Source organism: Bombina bombina, chromosome 1, assembly GCF_027579735.1.
Source record: "Bombina bombina isolate aBomBom1 chromosome 1, aBomBom1.pri, whole genome shotgun sequence".
NCBI lineage: Eukaryota > Metazoa > Chordata > Amphibia > Anura > Bombinatoridae > Bombina > Bombina bombina.
The window spans coordinates 988,866,575-988,891,132 of record NC_069499.1 but is presented as its reverse complement, the minus strand read 5'-3'; positions in this window follow the sequence as shown (position 1 = coordinate 988,891,132).

The following is a 24,558-nucleotide window of genomic DNA, read 5'->3' as shown; positions in this document are numbered from 1 at the left end:
GCATGTAACCTTAATAAAAAGCAGGCTGGGCATCCCAGTCCTGAGTTCTTGTTTTGACCCTCAATCGCAGCGTTGACTCGTTTTTGTGGGCAGAAGGGTATCCTAGCTGTACTGCAGCTAAGGGAGATTATTCTATATTTGCGAGACTCATATAGAATACTATGGAAAGCAGCTTCTCCCCTCTTTAGCAATAGGGATCCAGGCTACTAAGCGGTCCATCTCTCAGCGAGACTAAGGGTAACCGTAACATTTGGCGGCAGCGGCGGGATTTTCCTGGATTTCCTAGGAGAGGTACAGAACGGATGGAGAGCGCTTACGAAAAATTGAAGCGTACAACCCTAAAGGATTTACTTGAAAGCAGAGGGGGGTACGCCAGCAACCGGCCGAGGAGAGAGCTGATCGCAGAATTGACCGAACTGGATCAGAGCTTCACAATGGCGGAAACACCGACCACGATTAGTGACGAAAAAACCAGGATTGTTCGGGAAAGGCTCTCAATATACGGGCCGAACCCCTCCATGGAATTGGTACAGCAGTTGATGGCGGAGGCGGACGAGGATATACGAGAGACTCGAGCCCACGAACTCAACCTAGCGAACGCACACCGCAATGCTGAAGCCCCGCAGGTAATCATCCCTGTCGAAAATGCTGGGAGGCCCAAGATACCCTATGCAGCATTTCGACCCTTCCTAGAGAGCGAGACAGGGATTGATGAATATTTGGCGGACTTCGAAAGGCAATGTGCCCTGCACCAGATTCCCAACAGAGAGTGGCCCACGATATTGTCTGGGAAACTATCCGGGCGAGCCCTGGAAGCCTTTCGTACTCTGGGTGCTGAGGAAGTGACACAGTATGAGCTAGTTAAGGAGACACTGTTGCGACGGTACGCTGTAACTCCGGACACGTATCGCCGACAGTTTCGGGGCACGGAAAAGAAGCCTAACGATACCCATATGGAATGGGCGCACCGAATGCGGAGAGCGGCAAATCACTGGCTGAGCGGAAGTAAAGCGGTGACTGGGGAGGAAATTTTACAATTGTTTCTCTTAGAACATTTTTATAATGGCATGGAACAGCAAGGGAAGGAATGGCTGTGAGACAGGCGGCCTTCTACCTTAGAAGAAGCAGCCAAATTGGCCGATGAACATTATGACTCCCGTCTTCACGAACCCATGAACTACCGAGCTCCAGCACGGGTCGAACCCAGAGAGGTTTACCGTGCACCCCCTCGTGCTGAATTCCGAGCCCCGGTGCCCACAGGGCCCGTCCGACACTCAGGACCACCCAATAACAGCTCTGAGCGCCCCAGACCGACTTGCCACCGATGCAAGCAACCAGGGCATTTCATGGCTAGCTGCCCCCTTAATACGCACCAGACACCCAGGAATTACAATGACCCCTCTGGGTCCTATCGTCCGGCCCGGGCCCTCTGTGTTAACCAAGAGGCCCCTATGGAGGGATATGTGGGGCCGCTTCACGAGGCAGACCCTGTATATGCTGCCTCAGATAACCGCCAGCACCATCGGCAGAGGGTATGGCTCGAGGGGCGATCTACCGAGGGATTGCGAGACACAGGGGCTACTATCACGCTGGTACAGAGTCATTTGGTGCCAGAGCACAAGCGATCCGGACAGACTGTGGCCGTTAGAGTGGCGGGGGGGGATGTGTACAAAATTCCAACAGCTAAAGTGCATCTTTATTGGGGAGCGGGAAAGGGGGCTGTGAACGTGGGCTTAATGGATAATTTACCTGCCGAAGTACTACTGGGCAACGATTTGGGCCCCATGACTTCTGCCTATGCTCCAGTATGCAACAACGAGGCGGACCCAGTGACTACACGGGCCCAAGCCCGGACGGAGCGAGAGCTTTCACCAGTGCGGGAGACACAGGTAAGACCTACCCCGACCTTGCCTGACAGGTTAGGCCCCATACCCTGGGACACCCCAGATGCTTTCGAGGCAGAGTCTAAGACTGACCCGACCTTACAAAAGTACCGGGAACGAGCAGAGACCGGAGGGGGCGGGGCAGATAACGAAACATTCTTATGGGAAAAAGGGAAACTATACCGCTGGACAGAGAAAAGGGGACAGCGTAGGCGACAGCTGGTAGTGCCCCACAAATACCGTCAAGAAATCCTCAAAATAGGCCACGACATCCCCTTAGCAGGCCACCTAGCCGTTACCCGTACCCTACACCACATTACTCACACGTTCTTTTGGCCAGGGGTGCACGCTGACGTTAGAACTTACTGTAACACCTGCGATGTGTGTCAACGAGTAGGAAGGCGAGGCGATCACCCTAAAGCCCAGCTAGTAAATATGCCCATTGTAGAGGAACCCTTCAGCCGGGTTGCTATTGACCTAGTGGGACCACTGGCTACCCCTAGTCCCTCCGGTAAGCGATACATTCTTACCGTAGTGGACTACGCTACCAGGTACCCAGAGGCTGTCGCCCTATCCAACATACAAGCGGATACGGTAGCGAATGCACTAGTACAGGTGTTCTCCCGGGTAGGATTTCCAAAAGAAATCCTATCCGACCGAGGCACCCAATTTACGGCTGAATTGACCCAACAACTCTGGCAGGTTTGCAAAATTAAGTCCCTCCTAAGCTCCCCATACCACCCCCAGACGAACGGGCTGTGTGAGAGGTTCAATGGGACCCTCAAGCAAATGCTCAAGACGTTCACTCAGGAATACCGAGACTGGGAACGCTTCCTGCCGCACCTCCTATTTGCTTATCGGGAGGTGCCCCAGGAAACGACAGGGTTCTCTCCCTTCGAGTTGCTCTACGGAAGAAAGGTACGGGGACCCCTAAACCTGATCCGGGAGCACTGGGAGGGAGAGATGGAGGCTGACGGTGTCCCAATTGTGCCATACGTGCTGGAACTCAGGGACCGAATGGAGCAATTAGCCAAATCCGTGCGGGCTAATCTCCAGTTGGCCCAGAGAAGACAGAAAGTATGGTACGATCGGGGGGCCCGAAAGAGAATCTTCACCATAGGACAAAAGGTGTTAGTACTTAAGCCGGTGAAGACAGACAAATTGCAGGCGTCCTGGCAGGGTCCCTACCAGATCGTAGAGAAAAGGGGAGACACCACTTATGTGATAGCTAGCTGCCACGACAACAATCTTAGAAAGACATTCCATGTAAACATGCTCAAGGAATATTTTGAGCGACCAGAGAACGTGACGGCCATATGTTGTTCCCCTCAGGAAGACCCCGACAGTTTACCCATTCCAGACCTATTAGAAAAGAGCCTCCCCACAGGTATAGTGGCTCAGGTTCAGATAGGGGACCGACTTAGCCCCACTGAAAGGGAGCAGCTCAACCAACTCCTCCAGTCCAAACACCTCACCTTCTCCCCGAAGCCAGGGTACACTACTTTAACCACCCACCAGGTAGATACTCCGGGACAAGCTCCCTTGCGCCAGGCTCCGTACCGAATCCCCGAAGCAGTTAGGACAGGAATGAAGAAGGAGATCGATGAGATGCTCCAGCTCAGGGTAATTGAGCCCTCCGATAGTCCCTGGGCCTCCCCAGTTGTCTTGGTGCCCAAGAAAGATGGGACCACCCGGTTCTGCGTAGACTATCGGAGGCTCAATGAAAATACCGTGACGGACGCTTACCCTATGCCCAGGGTAGACGAGCTACTCGATCGTATAGCCAGGGGAAATTACCTGACCACTATTGACCTCTGCAAAGGTTACTGGCAGATTCCCCTGGCCCCGGAGGCTATCCCCAAGTCGGCATTCGTCACCCCATTCGGCTTATATCAGTTTAGGGTAATGCCGTTTGGGATGAAGAATGCCCCAGCTACATTCCAGCGCTTGGTGGATAGGCTCCTGGATGGCTTCCAGAGTTTTGCTTGCGCCTACCTGGACGACATAGCGATCCACAGTGAGTCCTGGGAGGACCACTTAGCTCATGTGGGAATGGTTCTGGATCAGATCCGGGCTGCTGGCCTGACTCTGAAGCCAGAAAAATGCCACTTTGGGATGGCCGAGGTACAGTACCTGGGTCACCGGGTGGGGTGTGGAAAGCAGCGACCAGAGCCGGCCAAAATAGAAGCTGTCGCCAATTGGCCCACCCCCATCACTAAGACTCAGGTCCTAGCCTTCCTGGGCACGGCAGGGTACTATAGACGGTTCGTACCAGACTACAGCACACTTGCCAAACCCCTGACTGACTTGACCAAGAAGAACTTACCTCGACAGGTCCTGTGGTCTCCCCACTGTGAAACGGCTTTCCAGGCTCTCAAAAATGCTCTAATTAACGCTCCTGTCTTGGCGGCCCCAGCCCTTAACAAACGTTTTATCGTCCATACCGATGCTTCCATGTTCGGGCTGGGAGCCGTCCTCAGCCAAGTAGGCGAAGATGGAGGGGAGCATCCAGTTGCCTACATCAGCCGGAAGCTCCTGCCCCGCGAAGTCAGCTATGCAGCGGTCGAAAAGGAGTGTTTGGCTTTGGTGTGGGCATTAAAGAAATTGACTCCCTATTTATATGGTCAGGAGTTCACTCTGGTCACCGACCATAACCCGTTGGTGTGGCTGAACCGGGTCTCTGGAGATAACGGCAGGCTATTACGTTGGAGCTTATCGTTGCAAACCTTCAATTTCACCATTACTTACAGACCTGGGAAACAGAATGGCAACGCCGACGGGTTGTCCAGACAAACCGACCTCAGCCCCGCATAACCAGCGGTCTGGACAGCCTTAGTCTGCCCCGAAAAGGGGTCAGACCGTGTCTGCCAGAGTGTTCCACAGAAAGGGAGCAATGTTACAGAAGCATTAGTTATTTTGTTGTGAAAAGCTTATTTCCCAGCAGCAATGCCTGAACCAGCAAGCCAGCGCCTAAGAAGGGCTCCAAGAAAACCGTAACAAGTTTCATTTCATAAAGAGTTAACTCTTTTTTTTTCAGCTTTTAGAAACTATTGTCTAATCACCTCTGGAGCCAGACTGCTAATTGATAAGATGAACTTGTAAACTTGTTATCTTAAGTACTGTAATCCTATTGTGGCCTGTCAAAGGACAGTGCTCTCTATCTAAATGTGTGATGGGGGATTTTGTGCTTCCCCCCCTCTCCCCCTGGGAGTGCCCTGTGTGCATGTAACCTTAATAAAAAGCAGGCTGGGCATCCCAGTCCTGAGTTCTTGTTTTGACCCTCAATCGCAGCGTTGACTCGTTTTTGTGGGCAGAAGGGTATCCTAGCTGTACTGCAGCTAAGGGAGATTATTCTATATTTGCGAGACTCATATAGAATACTATGGAAAGCAGCTTCTCCCCTCTTTAGCAATAGGGATCCAGGCTACTAAGCGGTCCATCTCTCAGCGAGACTAAGGGTAACCGTAACATAGTGGTTATCCAAATAATAATTAATAACGTCAGCTCCAAATTTCCCTATAGCGCTCAAAACTCGTAATCTAGCTTATTGTAAGGAGCAGTAAGAGTTATTATTCCAAACTGGATAACAGGTAGGACTCTATATAAGATCAAGCTGTTGCACAGTACCAGTAACTTGATGAAGGCTGTAAGTTGAAACATGTTGATCACTGAAATCTTTGCATTTGCTCAGCTAAAGGACATTACATTGCAATTTGGAGCTGACGTTATTAATTATTATTTGGATAACCACTATATTGAAGATTTGTATCTATGGATCTTCCTAGTTACCCATTGAGTGACGGAGCAAAGATCTCAATTACAGGGGAGCTGGTCTAGCATAGGTTAAAAGCCTGTGTGCATATAATTCAGCTAAGTGTACTACAATATTTACTGAACGTTGGGGAGCTGGAGGTAACTGTATATTGTGTGGCATCACCGCTATGAATAACCCTCAGAGCGCATATACTGTGGACACATTCTCAATGAGATAATATTGAGAATGGACTACCTGACCATTACACTATTTTATTTTATTATATGAAGTTGAAATAAATGTGTGCATACGTTATTCATTGATGTAAAAACTTTTTATACTCCTAAATAGAATTTAAAACTTTGAATTACGAGACATTAGGAAAATACTGATTGGTCCATACAAGGTCATGTGACCGCATTGTATCTTCATGGTGAGTTTATCCTATAACAGAAAACACTGTGATTGCTGCAAACTAGTAGAGACTATATGGAACTTCAATGTGTCTATTTCAACTAGTAAGTGTTATTATATACTGGATTATAGTGATATAGATATAGTCTTATGGCATAAATCGTTACGTTAGCTGTAGATTGGTAACATTCAGATCTGTTTAATGCAGAAATTTATATTCATTGTTTTTATAAACACCGGTGTTGTTTTGTTTTATATGTTTGGTGATTAAATATATTTTAAATGTTCTAATTTGCTTTATTAGTGCCTCTGTGTGTGTTCTAGTATCATCTCGATGTTTTGCACTAACTGTAAAGTTTAGTGAATGACAGACTAGGAACATTTGGTTTACAGCTACAATTGTTTCAATTTGCTATGAACAAGCTACTTTTACTATTAGTACAAACAGTTATATCCCTGTATATGCTGCTATCAACAACCTACTGTACTGTAAGTACTAACAGTTATATCCTTGTATATGCTACTATCAACTAGCTACTGTACTGTCAGTTCTAACAGTTATATCCTTGTATATGCTGCTATCAACAAGCTGCTGTACTGTCAGTACTAACAGTTATATCCTTGTATATGCTACTATCAACAAGCTACTGTACTGTCAGTTCTAACAGTTATATCCTTGTATATGCTGCTCTCAACAAGCTACTGTACTGCCAGTACTAACAGTTATATCCCTGTATATGTTGCTATCAACAAGCTGCTGTACTCTCAGTTCTAACAGTTATATCATTGTATATGCTACTATCAACAAGCTACTGTACTATCAGTACTAACAGTTATATCCCTGTATATGCTGCTATCAACAAGCTACTGTACTGCCAGTACTAACAGTTATATCCCTGTACATGCTGCTATCAACAAGCTACTGCACTGTCAGTACTAACAGTTATATCCCTGTTTATTCTGCTATAAACAAGCTACTGTACTGTCAGTACTAACAGTTATATCCTTGTATATGCTGCTATCAACAAGCTAATGTATTGTCAGTACTAACAGTTATATCCCTGTATATGCTGCTATCAACAAGCTACTGTACTGTCAGTACTAACAGTTATATCCCTGTATATGCTGCTATCAAGAAGCTACTGTAATGGCAGTACTAACAGTTACAGTATATCCCTGTATATGCTGCTATTAACAAGCTACTGCACTTTCAGTACTAACAGTTCTGTATATGCTGCTATCAACAAGCTACTTTACTGTCAGTACTAACAGTTATATCCCTGTATATGCTGCTATCAAGAAGCTACTGTAATGGCAGTACTAACAGTTACAGTATATCCCTGTATATGCTGCTATTAACAAGCTACTGCACTTTCAGTACTAACAGTCCTGTATATGCTGCTATCAACAAGCTACTTTACTGTCAGTAGTAACAGTTATATCCCTGTATATGCTGCTATCAAGAAGCTACTGTAATGGCAGTACTAACAGTTACAGTATATCCCTGTATATGCTGCTATTAACAAGCTACTGCACTTTCAGTACTAACAGTTCTGTACATGCTGCTATCAACAAGCTACTTTACTGTCAGTACTAACAGTTATATCACTGCATATGCTGCTATCAACAAGCTGCTGTAATGTCAACGCTTACTGTTACATTATTGTGTATACGCTGCTATTAACAAGCCATCAGCACTAGTCATTATATATATGTTATATCTTTTTATAAGCTTCTCCACCAAAAAATATCCAGATCTTTTATAAAAGCAGTTACTGAATTTGCTAAATTAACCTCAATAGGCAGATAATTCCAAATCTTTATTGTTATTACTTTAAAGCTCCCCTACTAAAAACAGTTGCAGTTAAAATAATGTTATTTATTTATTTTAAAGTTTAGACTTGACTGAAATGTTATTATATATCAGTACAACAGAAATGTAATTACTAGCTGGATATTGTCCCTTTTATATTTTTGTATTATTAGATACTGAGCAGATAAATATGTCGCTGTAATTTATTCAAGATAAAAAATATACTAAACTCCTTTTTATCTTTAATTTAAAATAAGGGAATGCTACACTTATTATTAAAATAAAAAATATACGGTATAATGTGCATAGTACCCTCAGAAATTCCCTTCATCGTGGGCCCAAATTCTTTAGTTTTAGGGGGCGATTTATTAAGCTGACGCGGACAGGGGCGCACATACGCGCCCCTGTGTCCGCCGCAGCTCACCTCTGGTGGGCTAAATTCCCCTGGCGAAATTCAGCATTGCACACAAGCACTATTTTGCACTCGTGTGCAAACCCGCCCCCTGCCCGCGCACAACCAATCACGTGCGGGCAGGAGCTGTCAATCTCCACGGTCAGAATATACCGGGGAGATTGAAATTCGGCACTTTAGAAGTAGCGAAAGGTTAGGAAAGCAGTGGTCTGTTGACCGCTGCTTGTTAAATACAGCTGCAGGTTCTCTTGTGAGAGTCTGCAGCTGTATGGGGTTGAAATGGTTGTGAAGCCTTTGATAAATCGACCCCTTAGTCTATCTAGTGCAAGTCGACGAATTTCACCTCTACTGATGCAAAACTAATGTCCCCACCCATGTAAACAAAAACAAAAAAAGTCTATTGATCCAAAGAAGGCAAAAAAAAATGTGGGCACTGCTGCCAATTTATACTACAGGGAGATAATTCCTTCTTGACCCCCCAAAAATAGCAATCAGTTATACAACCTGGATCAAGATAAAAGGCATTTACATTGTTACCTAACATCCCTTTCCTGTCCATAACAACCACCACCGATGGACTGTTTAGCATGTGTCTCATGTAATAGAGGAATCCACTGACTATCCTTGCGTTCGATTGCCCTATTTCTGGTCTCTCTCAGTGCTGAGGCATGCAATGTCAGTGCAATCTCACCGTTCTCAGTTCTTGTATCATGGGTAAACCCACTGCCGCCCACTCCTAATACCATCAGATAATCTTTTACACAGTTAACTTAAGAGAAACTCATGAATGATAAGGATATTACTATTACTATGCGGATGATCTTCTTTGTAGACATCTTTCACAACACCGACTACAAGATCTTCATTTATCAGCTTCTTGCAGCTCTTTATATATCCTTGGTTATTATGACATCACAAAGGCAATGTGCAGCACTGGCAGTGATTGGCTGTTGCTATTAATATCTTGTTTTAACTGGAGTTTAGCAGGTTGTGACTGGAGTTTAGCAGGTTGTACAAGGACTTAACAGGTTATTACAGTTTATATGTGTAGAATATGTGTATTTGTTATTATATATATATATATACAGTATATGTGTGTATGAATATATTTGAGTTTGTATGTGTTTATTTGCATATACAGTGCATTTGTTGAAACAAAAGACGGTTTCTGTATAAGAACACTTAAAATAATGCGTACCTAACCTAACTGTAACTTAACCTGCACTTCTTGCCTCACACTGGAAAATCACACCACTGACAAATATGGCTTAAAACCTGTACCTAACCTGTAGGGGAGCCCTTGGATTATATCTTACTTCTGGCGATGTTTCCCCTTAAAATGCAGGTTACTCCCCTTGAACGCCCAGATAACTCCCACAAAACGCGTACGTCATGTCTGCGATCTGCCTTAATAAAGACCAAAAAAAATTATTAAAACTATAGGATCTATGTCGATAAATGTTTATACAATGTATCATTCAAATATATCTTACAGTACAATGCATTATAATGTAATTATTGTTTTCATTTTAAACACCTGTTGTATTTCTGCGTGTTTTACAATATAATTTTTTTGTTATATTAATTTGTTATAAAAGACAGTTGCTGCAACTTTATAGTTTTACAGAACTCCATAATGTTTAATAGAGATGTGCACGGGGAAAAATTTATTTTCATTAAATTTAAAATTTTCATTTTAGTTCATTTAGATTCGTGGTTGCATTCGTTTCAAACAAATTTTTTTTAAATTTTAATTTCCAACTAAAATATTAATTTTGAGCTACAGTTCAGATTCTTGCCATTCTTCTTTATCTGAAGCTGCAAACAGCTATATTAGATTTAATTTTTTCGTTCTATGTAATTTTTAAAGGGACAGGAAATCCAAAAAATTGAATTCATAATTCAGATAGAACATACAATTTGAAACAACTTTCAAATTTACTTTTATTGTCAGATAGGCTTCATTCTCTTGTTATCCTTTGTGTGTAGGATATGCGTGTATTCATTTTCAACAATGGATACCATGAGAACAAAGCACATTTGAAAATAGAGGTGATTTTAAAAGTGTCTTAAAACTGCCTGTTATATCTGATTTTATTTTTTTACTTTATTATCCCTTTAAACTTATTCTTTTATTTATACATCTAATTTTTTTATGATTTCATTACAGAGTTCTTAGTCTGCCAATAAGTTTTTTTCCACTGTAGTGACAACGAAATACAACTTTGTCTAGAAAAACATCAGTGGCTGCTGGCAGTCTGTGTCTGTTTTAATTGTTTGGGTCATGCGTCTGTCCATAGCCTCCTCCAGTTCCTCCACAGATCTGAGCTTCTGAACACTGGCAGCTCTATCAGCAATAAGTTAAAAATCGTCATTTCACTTTCCTCCCCCTGAGAATGCTGGTTGGCTAGAAAACGTCAGGCTTCCACTGACAGGTTGAGAGAAACTGTCACTATATTCTACTGCTCATTCCTGGTTTGCAACTTTGCATCCATTGGATAATGTCTGCTTGCCTCATAAAAACCGCATCCACCAATAGAAAGTAAAGCATTTTTCTTTTCTCGTTTTTTGGTGTTTTACTTTTCAGTAAAGCAAAGAATATAACGAAAATGCCATTTTCGTTGTTTTCTTTGATTCTTCTAAAAACTAATGCACATGTTTAAAGGGACATGAAACCCCAAAATTTTCTTTCATGATTTAGATATAGAATACAATTTTAAACAACTTTTAAATTTACTTTTATTATTTAATTTGCTTCATTTTCTTTGTATCCTTTACTAAAAGATTTATCTAGGAAAGCTCAGGAGCAACAAAGAACCTAGGTTCTAGCTGCTGATTGGTGGCTGCATATATATAACAATTTTCATTGGCTCACCCATTTGTTCAGTTAGAAACCAGTAGTGCATTGCTGCTCCTTCAACAAATTGTTCCAAGAGAATGAAGCAAATTTGATAAAAGAAGTAAATTGGAAGGTTGATTAAAATTGAATGTTCTACTTAAATCATGAAAGAAAATTTGGGGTTTCATGTCCCTTTAACATTGCAAAGTTAAACAAAGGCAGCTATGTAAAAATTTGCGGCTACTGACTTTTATAACAAATTCATATAACTAAAAATAAATGTTATTGTATTATTATTTTTTTTTAAAACACACAAAAACAGCCTTTTTTTAAAAAAAAAATACAATAATTTAAATAAGATGCAGTACATTAGAAAGTGCACATACTGTACATGAAACATTATATATACTTTTAATGCTCCTCTAAACTATTAACCCCTTACGCTCCCTCACCCCCAGTGCAACCTAACATCACTACACTATTATCCCCTTATCTGCCATAACTCCCATAGATATTAACCCCCTAGCCTGTTAACCCCCCAAACCATCATTACCCCCACGGCAATAAACCCCCTAAACTATTACCACCACAACCCCCATTGTAAACTTCCCCCTAAAATCCTAACCCCTCAAGACCCCTAACCTACACTCCGTAAGTGACAAAATATAAATAAATAAACATTACCAAAAATAAAAACCACAACCAGTAAGAGCTATACTAAAACTAAAGTCCCCTAAAAAAAGCCCATCCCTAAAAAAACAAACAAATTTAACACTAAAACCTACTCTAAAAATTGGGCAGTGCCCTAGTTGAAATGATTACCTCCAACCCCAAAAAAATCCCCTATCTTTTAAAAAAAAATAATATATATATATATATATATATATATATATATATATATATATATATATATATACTGTATATCTTTATAAAGATGCTCTGAAAAGGGCATCAGTGGTAATGCTCTTTTGTCAAACCCCCAACAAAATCCATGATGCTAAACCCCAAAAGTTAGTAATCACCAACTTGAATCTAGCTCCTTAGGGGGCAGCTCCGGCGGTGCTCTTCTTCTTTCTTCTTCCATGGCAATGCTCCTCTGGGGGTGACCTCTTCCTACATCTTCCATCTGTCTTTCTTCCGTCTGACGTCCTCTTCATGTTGTCCCCACAAGTTAGGGGGTTAAGTAGTGTAGGGGTAGTTTGTGGTGGGGTATTATGTAAGTTTAGAGGTTAATAGGTATGTTTATTTTGTTTGCTTATATATTTAAAAGGGATCATTTACTTTACATTGTTAATGTAGCTGGGGATGCTCCTTGCAATATTTCGCCAGCATCACCACCAAATGTTATGTATAGTAAAATTCCTCTCTGTGATGCTGCCTTTAAACACTGATGTCAGTCACTTGGAATATTTCACCAGCTTGCTCGACATTGTGGCAGATCCTTTTTGAATATCCCACCGCCTCATGGCATTTTTGATCATTGGGGCCTATAAGGGAAAATATGTGTCCGCTAGATGTTTTATTGTTTTATCAGATACTTGTTGTTAGTTCCGCTCGTTGCCAATATGCACAGGGTGCTACTTATTACCATCCTGCATAGGGACTTATTGGTCATTATCTACATGCTGTGAATTGCTGGCCATTACCTGCATACTGTGTCCTATTGGATGGATTATGCTGGATCATGCTGGCAAATACCTACATAGGGCCAGATCACAAGAAAAGCGATATTTAGCGCTAATACCTCTGAAAATAAAGCAAGTTGAAGGCTTGAAAGCTTCGAATTCTGTTGGATTGTCAATCGTTATGTGCAAAATACACTGAAATAAGCCGGTGAGCGAGACTTTGTGATGAACATTCGATCATGTCAAATTCACCTGCATTTTTCATTACTTGAAAGCTTCATAATTTTGCATTGCGAAATATGCAACAAATTGACACAAACTTTGGGCAAGTTCACAGTTAAGCTTTGATAAATGACTACATCTAATTTTCCATTGCCTAGAGCCAATACGTACGCTAATAAGCTATGATATATGATCGCCACTATATCAACACTTAACAAGAACACACCAATGAAACAGATAGTGGCTGATGTACCAGGGTGTGCTGCTCCTCCCAGTTCATTGTTCCTATTCCTTGTCTAGAATAACTTAAACTTGGATGACTTCTGATTTTTTACTTGACATCTCCTGCTCTGACTTGTTAGCCACATTACAGTTGTAAATGTTATTGGCAACCACAGTTTTTTTTATCATTTTTCTTCTGTCTTCATTTCCTTTGATGTGCGCATTTCTGTAATGTTGTTTGGATTGCCCCAATGTTCAATACATCCCAGTTGTTATCTTTAGCCAGAGTATGACCTTTGCCGCAATACGGAACCCATGTACACTAGACCTCCTCTCATCTAGAATTCATTTTACTTTATGCTGACTGGTTACCCCATTTCTTTTGCAGATATATCATAGTATAACCTAGGACAGATCTTCTTCTACAGACCCACCAGATGTAATAAACACTCCTTTTCTTCCTGTTGGACTAAAGATTCTTTAAAAATGTCAACACAGAGAAGGGCCCTACTCTAATTTTAACACCGCAGATGATTACCTTTATACTTGTATACTTTGTGCCATGTAAGAATGTGTAACAACCCTGTTCTTTACTTACTTTTGTATTCTGTGTTTTTATATTCTCAATAAACATGATTAAAATAAAAAAAAAATAAAAAAAAGATCCAGAACACAGCATGAGAATAAAGAGTACTGATCCAACCATCTCATCAGTTTCTTGCAAAACACCACCAGCAAACATTGGTAATATTGGGGGCTTTGTTTTCTGTTGATACATATACTGGACAAAAAGAATATATTTAGTAATTCAGTGGCAGATGTGCATTGTGACCTAAACAGTTAATATTAATATTCATATAACTGCTGCCTGAAGGGAGTTCCTCTCTATCCCAATTAGAAGGAAAGGATTGTCACACATACCAGCATAATAATAATAACTAGCAACAATTTCTATCTGTCTGACAGCCTTTTAATACAAGAAAGTTTGGCCTCAGGTCATACAATTATTTTACTGGGCTGTGATGTTTCCGGATATCACCAGATGCTGCCAAAATAGCTTTGTCACTCCTGATTAACCATTTTATTTTGTATTCTGACAAGTCTCCTGGATGGAAAATGGAGTTTAGACATACCTTGTTTCCTATTTTATTGAATATCACTAATGCATGAAATAACCTGTTTTCTAACTTGTATGGCACTGGTTAAAATCATCTTTATTAAACATTACAAACAAAGTCACAAAGCTCAGCTCGGTCATAATTTAATGATGGATTCATATACATCATGTATAACATTGTGTCAATATGACAGTAATATTATTAGCCAATTCTACTAGGATACTATTAAAAAGACAGCATATATCTCATTTAATTGAAATGAAACGTTTGGCTAAAATACATTGCTGTGGAGTGACACTCTGATTTAGAAGTACAACTGCAAGAAAATAATTGTCTCACATATGGACCCTAACAGGAGGTTCTAGAGTAGAAATAAAATGCAAACATTTTATTTTTAAACAACTTATTTTATTTTTCTACTTTGTAATTAACCCCCATGCATAGGGGGTTAAATAAATAAAGTTGCGTTCCAGTTGGTGAGCTACTTACGAATAGGCATATATGAATATGCTTCACTCACTGGCCTTATCCTCGTCTGGAGCAAAATGGGGATGACAAGGAGTGCAAATGTGTCTAACTTTTTTGAAGATAATGTAACAAGAAGAGGAATCCAACACCAGTGTAATGGAAATAAAACCAGGCCTTTATTCGTTGTAAACATTAAAATGAACACAGCAAACAAGTGTGTGAATGGTCATCACGGGCGCAGCACAGACAGGCTTACACGTTTTTTGTAGGACTTAAACTAATAGTGAAAGAAGGTAATTTGTTAAAAAATAAGATGTTTTAATAAAACATAGCTTTTTTAGTTTTACACTAGAAAGTCAGTGATTGACCCACTTGCGTTCCTGGAAAGCACCCAAAGATTAAATCCTGGATGTTAAATGAGAGACTGGCTGTGCATGTATGTATGTTTTGTTGCTAATTTCAGGTAGGACTAATTCTTACATAATATAAGGCTAGTATCATGCAGGACCAGTCCTTTTTGGTACCTATTGATGGTCAAGCAAGCAGACAGAGAGGGGATCGAGTCACAGCCAGGTCAATAGGAGGGACAACACCCTTTAGGTAGTGGCTTAGGAGTGCTCCTCACATGGGTAGGAAGGCCAAAGAGATCTAAGGGGTCCAGTGTCTCTGTCAAGTTTGGAACAATAGAGTGTGTGGCTGCAGGTCACATGATCTGGGTGATCAACCAGTTGTGGTATGGGATTGATGAGGATATTATCATAATTGCTAATAAGTTTAGCTGGTTTATATTCTTTATTAAACTGATAAATGTGACTGTGTGTTGTGAGTCATATGAGCCAAATTTCTAGGAAAAATGTTTAAGTTGGGAAGAGGGATTTAAATTTCTATTTTCATTGTGCACTTTTGTAAGCATCTCCTTCTCATACGAAAATGCTGTATATGCCCCTTAGCGAGACACCCTGTTTTCTGGGTAAAAAATGGCTTTAGATAACACCACCAGGGAAATAGAAGTAATGGTGGGTATTCTTAAATAATCTCGCCAGCACAGAGACCTTTAGATCATTGGGCCCTAAGTAGTAGAACAGCAAGGGAGAACAGATATGAATATATATATACATATATATATATATATATATATATATATATATATATATATATATATATATATATATATATATATATATATATATATATTGGGTAAAGTTAGATATTAGGTAATCCTAGCATTACCCGAGTAATGCTAGGATTACCCAAGCTGCTGTGGGTAAAGCTTAATATAAGATCATAAATCCCCTCAGACTGATTGAGTAACCGCATCAAACATATATACTATGCACTGTAATTCCTCGATCTTCACTATCTTTTTTTTCTCCCCCTGGGGGGTTCAATTATCCCCCCTTGTAAAGTTAATTCCACAAGGTTTACTTGAGGTGGATGCAAGAGGATTGGTGGGTCAAAAATAAAAAATAAAATAGTGTAGATGGGGGAATTACAGTACATCAGGCTTTACCCACAGCCGCTTGGGTAATACTAGCATTACCCAGGTAATCCTAGGATTACCCAGATTTCTGACTTTACCCGTAACACACACACACACATATATATATATATATATATATATATATATATATATATATATATATATATATATACATTATATATATACGCAAGCTTGTAGTCAAGCAAATGCTAGACTGCCTGGTAGAGGTAAAGAGAAGAGTTGTAGTAATGTGGCCTCATACACAGAAATTCCAGGTTCAAGGTAGCTTCAAGATCAGATGTTTGTAGGTTTGATTGGACATAATTTAATATTTCACCTGGTTGTCCAGAAAAATATATATAAAATGATGCATACAATTGCTGTAGTTTTATCTGAGACCGAATATTGGTGCATGGCTGATGTGCTGCATAGCTTTAGGCCTGATCATCAAGATCTAATATGGGCATATAACTAAGACAGTAGACAAAGGGGTCTAATTATGACCTCATACTTGTCTCTCCTGATCATGTGCTGGTCATCCAAGTGTTTTTGTTTTTTAGAATAGCTGCCAACCTTAGCTGCTTGAAGTTAACAGTACATTCTCTATTATCAACTACTGACAATAGTGCCAGGTTAGTCCTCAATCAGTTTTGCTAACCAGTGTTTTAGGATTGTCAAACCAGGGGAGTAAGCATCAATCGATAAATAATAAATAGAAAACTCACATTCAATGAGCTGCAAGCTCTTGGTTCTTCATCACCTCTGCGTCCACATTACAAGCTGCTGCATCCACAACGGGAAAGTAACATCATGTATAGAGCCCTATGGGTTAGATCCATACACACAAACATTACAAAGTAGAAAATTCACAGTGGACTCAATCCAGGGATTCAAATTAATTTATTAAAAAATAAAAATATAGAGAACGCAGTATGCATAAAATTAGGAAACATTAGTGAAAACAGGGGTGCCTCCCAGATATCTGACGTGTTTATATAAAATCAAGTAACAAATGTAAGTAGCAAGAGTATTCACTGTAAGTTTGTCCTGTACGCTAATAGTTGCGTTGTGTTAGTGAAGCTTCTTAGCCTTAAGGTACAGTTAGGATGGCGGTCTTAGAGCAACTAATTAATAGTATGGTAATCAGTCCTGTTTATCAAACAGCAGATACACTGTTTAACACAAAGTTCATAGGTGGGTCGGTATGTAGCGGACACAAGCTCATGTGCTGGCTGTAACAAACAAATCCCAAAATTTGGGCTCGGCGGCCCTCCCGGATAAATGCAGTTATCAAGCGCTGTGCACCATACAGAGATATATTGCCACGGCGGGCCCTCGCTACATACCTGTTCCCATACTTCAGTTCCGTGTCAGGATCCTTCCCTAGGTAGCGTGTACGGGTGTTTACCGGAGACTCGCAGGGAAACCAGGTTCCGCTCCTTGACCCTTCCACTTGCTTACGCTCCTGAGCCCCAGATTCCTCTGTTCGATCCAACTTGCGGTACGTCAGTGACGTCACGGACAGGTGTGTGCTTGCCAGCCAATCCTATTGCGACTTCGATAGACCTGATTCGGCGTGGTGCAAATGGCAAGTAGATAATTTTCAAAGAACAAGAGAGCACCAACGCCGTTAAGTAAAACAAAATTCTTTATTTCAAAGGTTAAAAAATATTACAGGACAGCAGTACCCTGTAATTAGTTAGATCAAGTGTAGAAAAATTGGCTTACGCGTTTCAGCATATAGCCGTAGTCATAGCCTGTCATTTTGTAATACACTTCGGTTTAAAAAGTACTGCCTAAAATATTATTGGTTATCCAAACTCCACCTCTAACTAATTAGCCAATGCCAGGTTGGGATTTTGTTGTTAGTGTTCAGCACAGTCATTGATTGCGAAAACATATGTACACAATAAACCCTATTAACAGGGCATATGTGCTGACAAATAACAAAACAAAACTCAATATGAAAGATACATTGTGGATATAAGTGAATGATGTATTCTAAATAAACTGTGTGTCCTATTACCCTCCGTTAAGCTATGTTGCTATTATAGTGGGTAAGTTAGTATTACTCTCTTGTAACATATTCCCTAGTTACTCTCAATCCTTGTTAGAGTATAGCAACCATTATATATAGTAGTTGGTTGCTTGATACAATATACAAAATACTCGGTTAGTAAGGATAGGTACAATGTAACATAGTTAACTATTAGATTTCTTTGTTTTAATATTTGTGGGAAATTGTTGTAAGAAAGATATAGAATAGATAGGATGTTGTAATTCTCAAAAAATGTCTGAGTATAATGGGAAAGGGGTGATTCTATGTTATCACTGTTTTGACTAGAGAGAAATTATTATATGAATATAAATAACAAGGACCTCAAAGGAATGGAATACTGTCTTCTTTCTTGTTCAGACTATAAAAATAATTGGCACAGTTACCAAATATATTCCCAGTAATTTATCAAGTCGTATTTGGAGTTCAGACCCTCTGGATATCGTGTTCTGAGTCTGAACATCCAAAATGCTTCTCTTTTAGCCAACAATTTCTCAATATTACCTCCTCTTTTGGGAAGTTTTACTTTTTCTATCGCACACCATCGCAAGGTGTGTATAGATCCCTTGTGTCTGTTTTTAAAGTGACATACCAATGGAGTGCTAGACTTTCCTCTTGTGATGGTTGATAGATGTTCCCTTATTCGGGATTTTATGTCTCTAGAGGTGAGACCTATATATTGCATTCCACATTCTATGCAATATAATAGATATACAACCTCTGTAGACATGCAGTTCATACATGACTTTATCTTAAAAGTTTCTCCTGTCACATTGGAGGAGAAAGTTTTTGTTCTAGTCAAATGTTCACATGGTTTACATTTATTATGCCCACAGGGGTACATACCATTATTGGTTAACCATGAAGAAGATCTGACAGTCTCAGTTTTTAGCATTGTTGGGGACAGCAGTGATCCCAATGTTGGACATTTTTTGGAGCTGCATCTAATACCTGTTTTGACAACTTCCACCAGTTTTTCATCAGCTTCCAAGATATGAAAGTGTTTCTTAATTATATTTACATATACTGCAGATATCATAACGCAAGCATAATGTAAGTTACCTGAATGTTTACTAGCTGCTTGGACAGACTTAATTTCTTAACTAAACTAAAAAGTTTCCCCCAGGGCAACATATTCAGCTATAATAATCACGTATTGTAAAAGCATTTTAAGCAATTAACATGGTTTTACATTTTAAAACAATACAAAAAGCCATTCAAAGCATTTTGCACATCTCTTCTGACTTCTTGTAGACCCAATGGACTGTAAATTATCAAAAGCATATGTGATACTAAAGAAACTAATTAATTAACTACAATAATATACAGATGTATGCAGTGAGAATACATTTTCTATAACATCGGAGTTCAACTGCAAACAATAATGTAACTCTTTTAATTATGCAGAACTACTTCTGTATTTCCACGGTCAATGTGAATGTAATCTAGTACAGAAAGGGGACATTAAAACAATGTAATAATATATATATATATATCATGCTTATGAAAGAGCACTTTATAAAATGTTAGAAAAACATGTTTTTATTTCCATAATTGAAGTACAAAATATGTTTTATATTTCACAGCACAAAGGTTTTAATGGAATCTAATATTGAGACTCAGATCCTAGAGAAGTCAGTAAAAAAAACACAAACCCAGCCTCTGTGCAACTTAGTCTGCCCCACGCAACCATTTACTTATGTTTTACTTCCTATGAATTTATTAATATTTTTATCATCTGGTTGTCACATGGTCAATGTAAAAGTAACAGTTTCCTGATCTTTTAGACACAGGTCCTAGAGTAATAAATGTGGGAGGCCAGAGAAACTGTGCCTCTCACTCAGACAAAGATAAATCCATATGTCCATATAATAACTTACTTAAAAAAAAGTAGAATCTCCTCTTCCAAATAACAGAACATGTGACCTTCTATCAGGGTGCCAGGAATCAGACTGAGACGAGAAGTGCAAAAATAATCACACCTTTATTAATAGCAAAAAATAATAAAAAGTCCACAAGTCAGCGCTGCGGAATCTGTTGGAGCTCTACAAATACCTGATAATAATAATAAGTCAAATAACAAGCCAGGAATCAAAACCAGAGCTGGTAGTCAGACGAGCCGAGTCAGGAGCCAAAGCGAATAGTCAGACGAGCCGGAATCAGGAACAAGGAAAACAGCAGAGTCAGGAACAAGCCAGGGATCAGGAATCAGGAAGGACATCAGGCAGCCAGGTAATACACAGGAACTCTCACAAACAGGTCTCAGACAACGCAAAGGCAAAGCATACTGAACAGAGGCCCTTTAAATAATAAGTGATGACATCACAATTCTGAGACGGCATCCTGTCTCACATGGATGATGCACAGCAGTTTGGCCATAAAAGGAAGTGCAGGAATTGAGCAGCATCCCCTACAATGCACCATAGTCAGGAAGAGAGGTGAGTAAAATGGCTTCCAGCAGCACATGGCAAACACAACAGGGAAAAAACCCTGACAGTACCCTCCCCTCAATGACCCCTCCCCTGCGGGAGGACAAAAGGCTTATTGGGGAAACGGGCATGGAAGGCACAGAGGAGGGCGGGAGCATGAACATCAGAGGAGGGAACCCAAGAACGCTCCTCCGGACCGTAGTCTCTCCAGTGAACCAAATACTGTACACTGCCCCTGGACATACGAGAGTCAATAATGCTGCTGACCTCATACTCCTCATGGTTGTCAACAAAGATAGGACGGGGACGAGGCAACACAGTGGTAAACCAATTACAAACCAGTGGTTTCAAGAGAGAGACATGAAAAACATTGGAGATGCGCATAGCAGGAGGAAGGTCAAGAGCGTAGGCCACAGGATTAACCCGTCGGAGTATTCGAAAAGGACCAACATAACGGGGAGCCAATTTATTGGAAGGCACACGAAGGTTCAAGTTGTGGGAGGACAGCCAAACTCTCTCACCAACCTGGTAGGAAGGTGCAGGCAGACGCCTACGATCAGCCTGGAACTTTTGGCGCTGCATAGAACGATGAAGGCAATACTGAATCTGCACCCACGTGGAACGGAGTTGCCGGAGATGCTCCTCCAAAGCCGGAATACCCTGAGACATGAATGAATCGGGCAACAAGGATGGTTGAAACCCATAATTCGCCCTGAATGGGGATATCTTGGAGGAAGAATTAATAGCACTATTATGAGCAAACTCTGCTCAAGGTAACAGTTCAGACCAATTATTGTGGTGATCTGAGACATAGCAATGGAGGAACTGTTCCAGAGCTTAATTAGACCATTCCGCAGCCCCATTGGATTGAGGGTGATATGCCGTGGAGAAGGAAAGCTGGATCCCCATTTGAGCACAAAAGGAACGCCAAAATCTGGAGACAAACTGGCTACCCCGGTCCAACACTATCTCCTTGGGTAACCCATCTAAACGGAAGACCTCCCGGGCAAAAATTGAAGCAAGCTCCTGAGCGGTAGGCAGCTTAATCAAGGGAATGCAATGTGACATTTTAGAAAAATGGTCAACTACCATAAGGATAACAGTATTGCCATTGGAAACAGGGAGCTCGACAATGAAGTCCATGGAAAGATGTGTCCAAGGACGCTCATCATTAGCAATAGGTTGAAGAAGACAGACAGGAAGATGTTGAGGAGTCTTATTCTGTGCACAAACTGAGCAGGAGGCAACATATGCAGCAACATCAAAACGAAGACCTGGCCACCAGAATTGTCGAGTGACAGACCAAATCATTTGGTTCTTGCCTGGGTGACCTGCGGCTTTAGGATAGTGGTAAGTGTGCAAAAGTTTAGTTCGAAGATTCTCAGGAACAAAACACTTACCCCTAGGTTTCTCAGGAGGTGCATTGGTTTGTGCAGCCAGGATCTCCTCCCCCAAGGGAAAAGTCAAATTAGTACGTATGGTAGCCAAAATATGGCCAGGAGGTGTAACAGGAGTAGGTACAGACTCCTCCTTGGACAGAGGCAAAAATTGTCGAGAGAGGGCATCAGCCCTAACATTCTTACTACCAGACAGGTAGGAGACCACATAATTAAACCGAGAGAAGAATAGCTCCCATCTGGCCTGTTGGGGTGACAAACGTTTTGCTTCAGATAGATAAGTTAAATTCTTGTGATCAGTAAGAATGAGCACTGGCACGCTAGTACCCTCGAGAAGATGCCTCCATTCCTTAAGTGCCAAAATTATGGGCAGTAATTCCCTGTCGCCAATTTCATAATTGCACTCCGCTGGAGACAATTTCTTAGAGAAGAAACCACACGGATGCAATGAACCGTCAGGCGTAGGACGTTGAGACAAGAGGGCACCTACTCCAGTCTCAGACGCATCGACCTCAAGAACGAAAGGCAGGACAGGGTTAGGATGAGCCATAACTGGAGCAGCAGCAAAGGCAGTCTTAAGACTATCAAAGGCCTTTATGGCAGTAGGTGACCAATGGAGTGGATCATTCTCTTTACGGGTCATGTCTGTGATAGGTTTGACAAAGGAAGAAAAGTTTTTAATAAACTTTCTATAGTAATTGGCGAACACCAAAACATGTTGAAAAGACCAAAGACAAACTGGGCGAGGCCACTGCAGAACTGCAGATAACTTGTCAGGATCCATGGAGAACCCTGCAACGAAGATAACATAACCTAGGAAGGTTACTTGAGTCTGATGGAACTCACATTTCTCGAGTTTACAAAACAGGCCGTTCTCACGTAGTCTCTGAAGAACCCGTGTAACATCAGAATGATGAGCCTCAAGTGTGGGTGAGTGTATGAGGATGTCGTCTAAGTACACCACAACACACTGTTGCAACATATCTCGTAGGACATCATTAATAAATTCCTGAAAAAAAGCAGGAGCATTACATAGGCCAAAGGGCATTACAAGATACTCATAATGCCCGCTCCTGGTGTTAAATGCTGTTTTCCATTCATGGCCCTCCTTAATCCTAACGAGATTGTACACTCCTTTCAAATCAAGTTTAGTAAAGACCGTAGCTCCCTTGAGGAGGTCAAAGAGTTCCGTAATAAGCGGAATAGGGTAAGCATTCTTAATGGTAAGACGATTAAGACCCCTATAATCGATACATGGTCTTAAGTCGCCACCTTTTTTCTTCACAAAGAAGAAGCCAGCCCCTGCAAGAGAGCAGGATTTCCGGATAATCCCCCGCGACAGAGCATCGGCAACATACTCCTCCACAGCACAATTCTCTGCAACAGACAGAGGGTACACCTGGCCCCGAGGAGGAATGGCTCCGGGTTGCAGGTCTATGGCACAATCGTAGGACTGGTGAGGAGGCAACGTACCCGCACGCACCTTGTCAAACATGTCTAGGAACTCCCGGTACTCCTCTGGCAATTGAGGAACCGAAGAAGTGCACAAGACTTTAACTGGTTTCCGAAGACAAGAGGAAATATATTGCGGGACCACGACAAAATTTCGGACCTGCACCAGTCGAGACTGGGATTGTGCTTTTGGAGCCAGGGATAACCCAGAACAACCGGAAAATGCGGAGAGTTTATCACCTTGAACTGGAGAGTTTCAAAATGGAGAGCCCCAACAGCCATGGACAACACAGCAGTTTTGTGAGTAACGAGTGCGGGCTGAAGGGGCCTGCCATCAATGGCCTCAATAGCAAGCGGAACGGACCGAGGCAAAACAGGAATGGAGTGCTTTGATACAAAAGCACTGTCAATGAAATAGCCCGCAGCACCGGAGTCAACAAGAGCCTGGGTGACTATGGAGGAGTCCACCCAGGAAAGGACAACCGTGACCAAAGGTTTCTCCTTGAGTGGTTCCGGGGACGAGGATAAACCACCCAAGGTCTGCCCCCGACAGGACCTTAGGTGTGAGCGTTTCCCGGCCGTGTAGGACAAGACTTCAAAAGGTGGCCCTGTAACCCACAATAGAGGCGGAGACCCTTCCTCCTCCTAAAGGCGCTCTCCGCCGTGGAGAGGCGCGTGAATCCCAGCAGTACCTGGTGACTCGGGACCAGGAGGCATGGGAGGAGAGGGAGGTATGGGTGGGAACGAACACGTAGGAGACAATGGAACAGGAGGCTTCCGCAAGTGCTCCTTGAAAGAGGGCCTCTCTCTGAGTCTGATGTCAATTAGGATCAAAAAAGACACCAATGCCTCAAGATCCTCTGGTAAATCTCTGGCAGCAACTTCGTCTTTAATCGCATCAGAGAGCCCATGAAAGAAGGCGGCAACAAGGGCTTCATTGTTCCAACCTACCTCTGTGGCAAGCATACGGAACT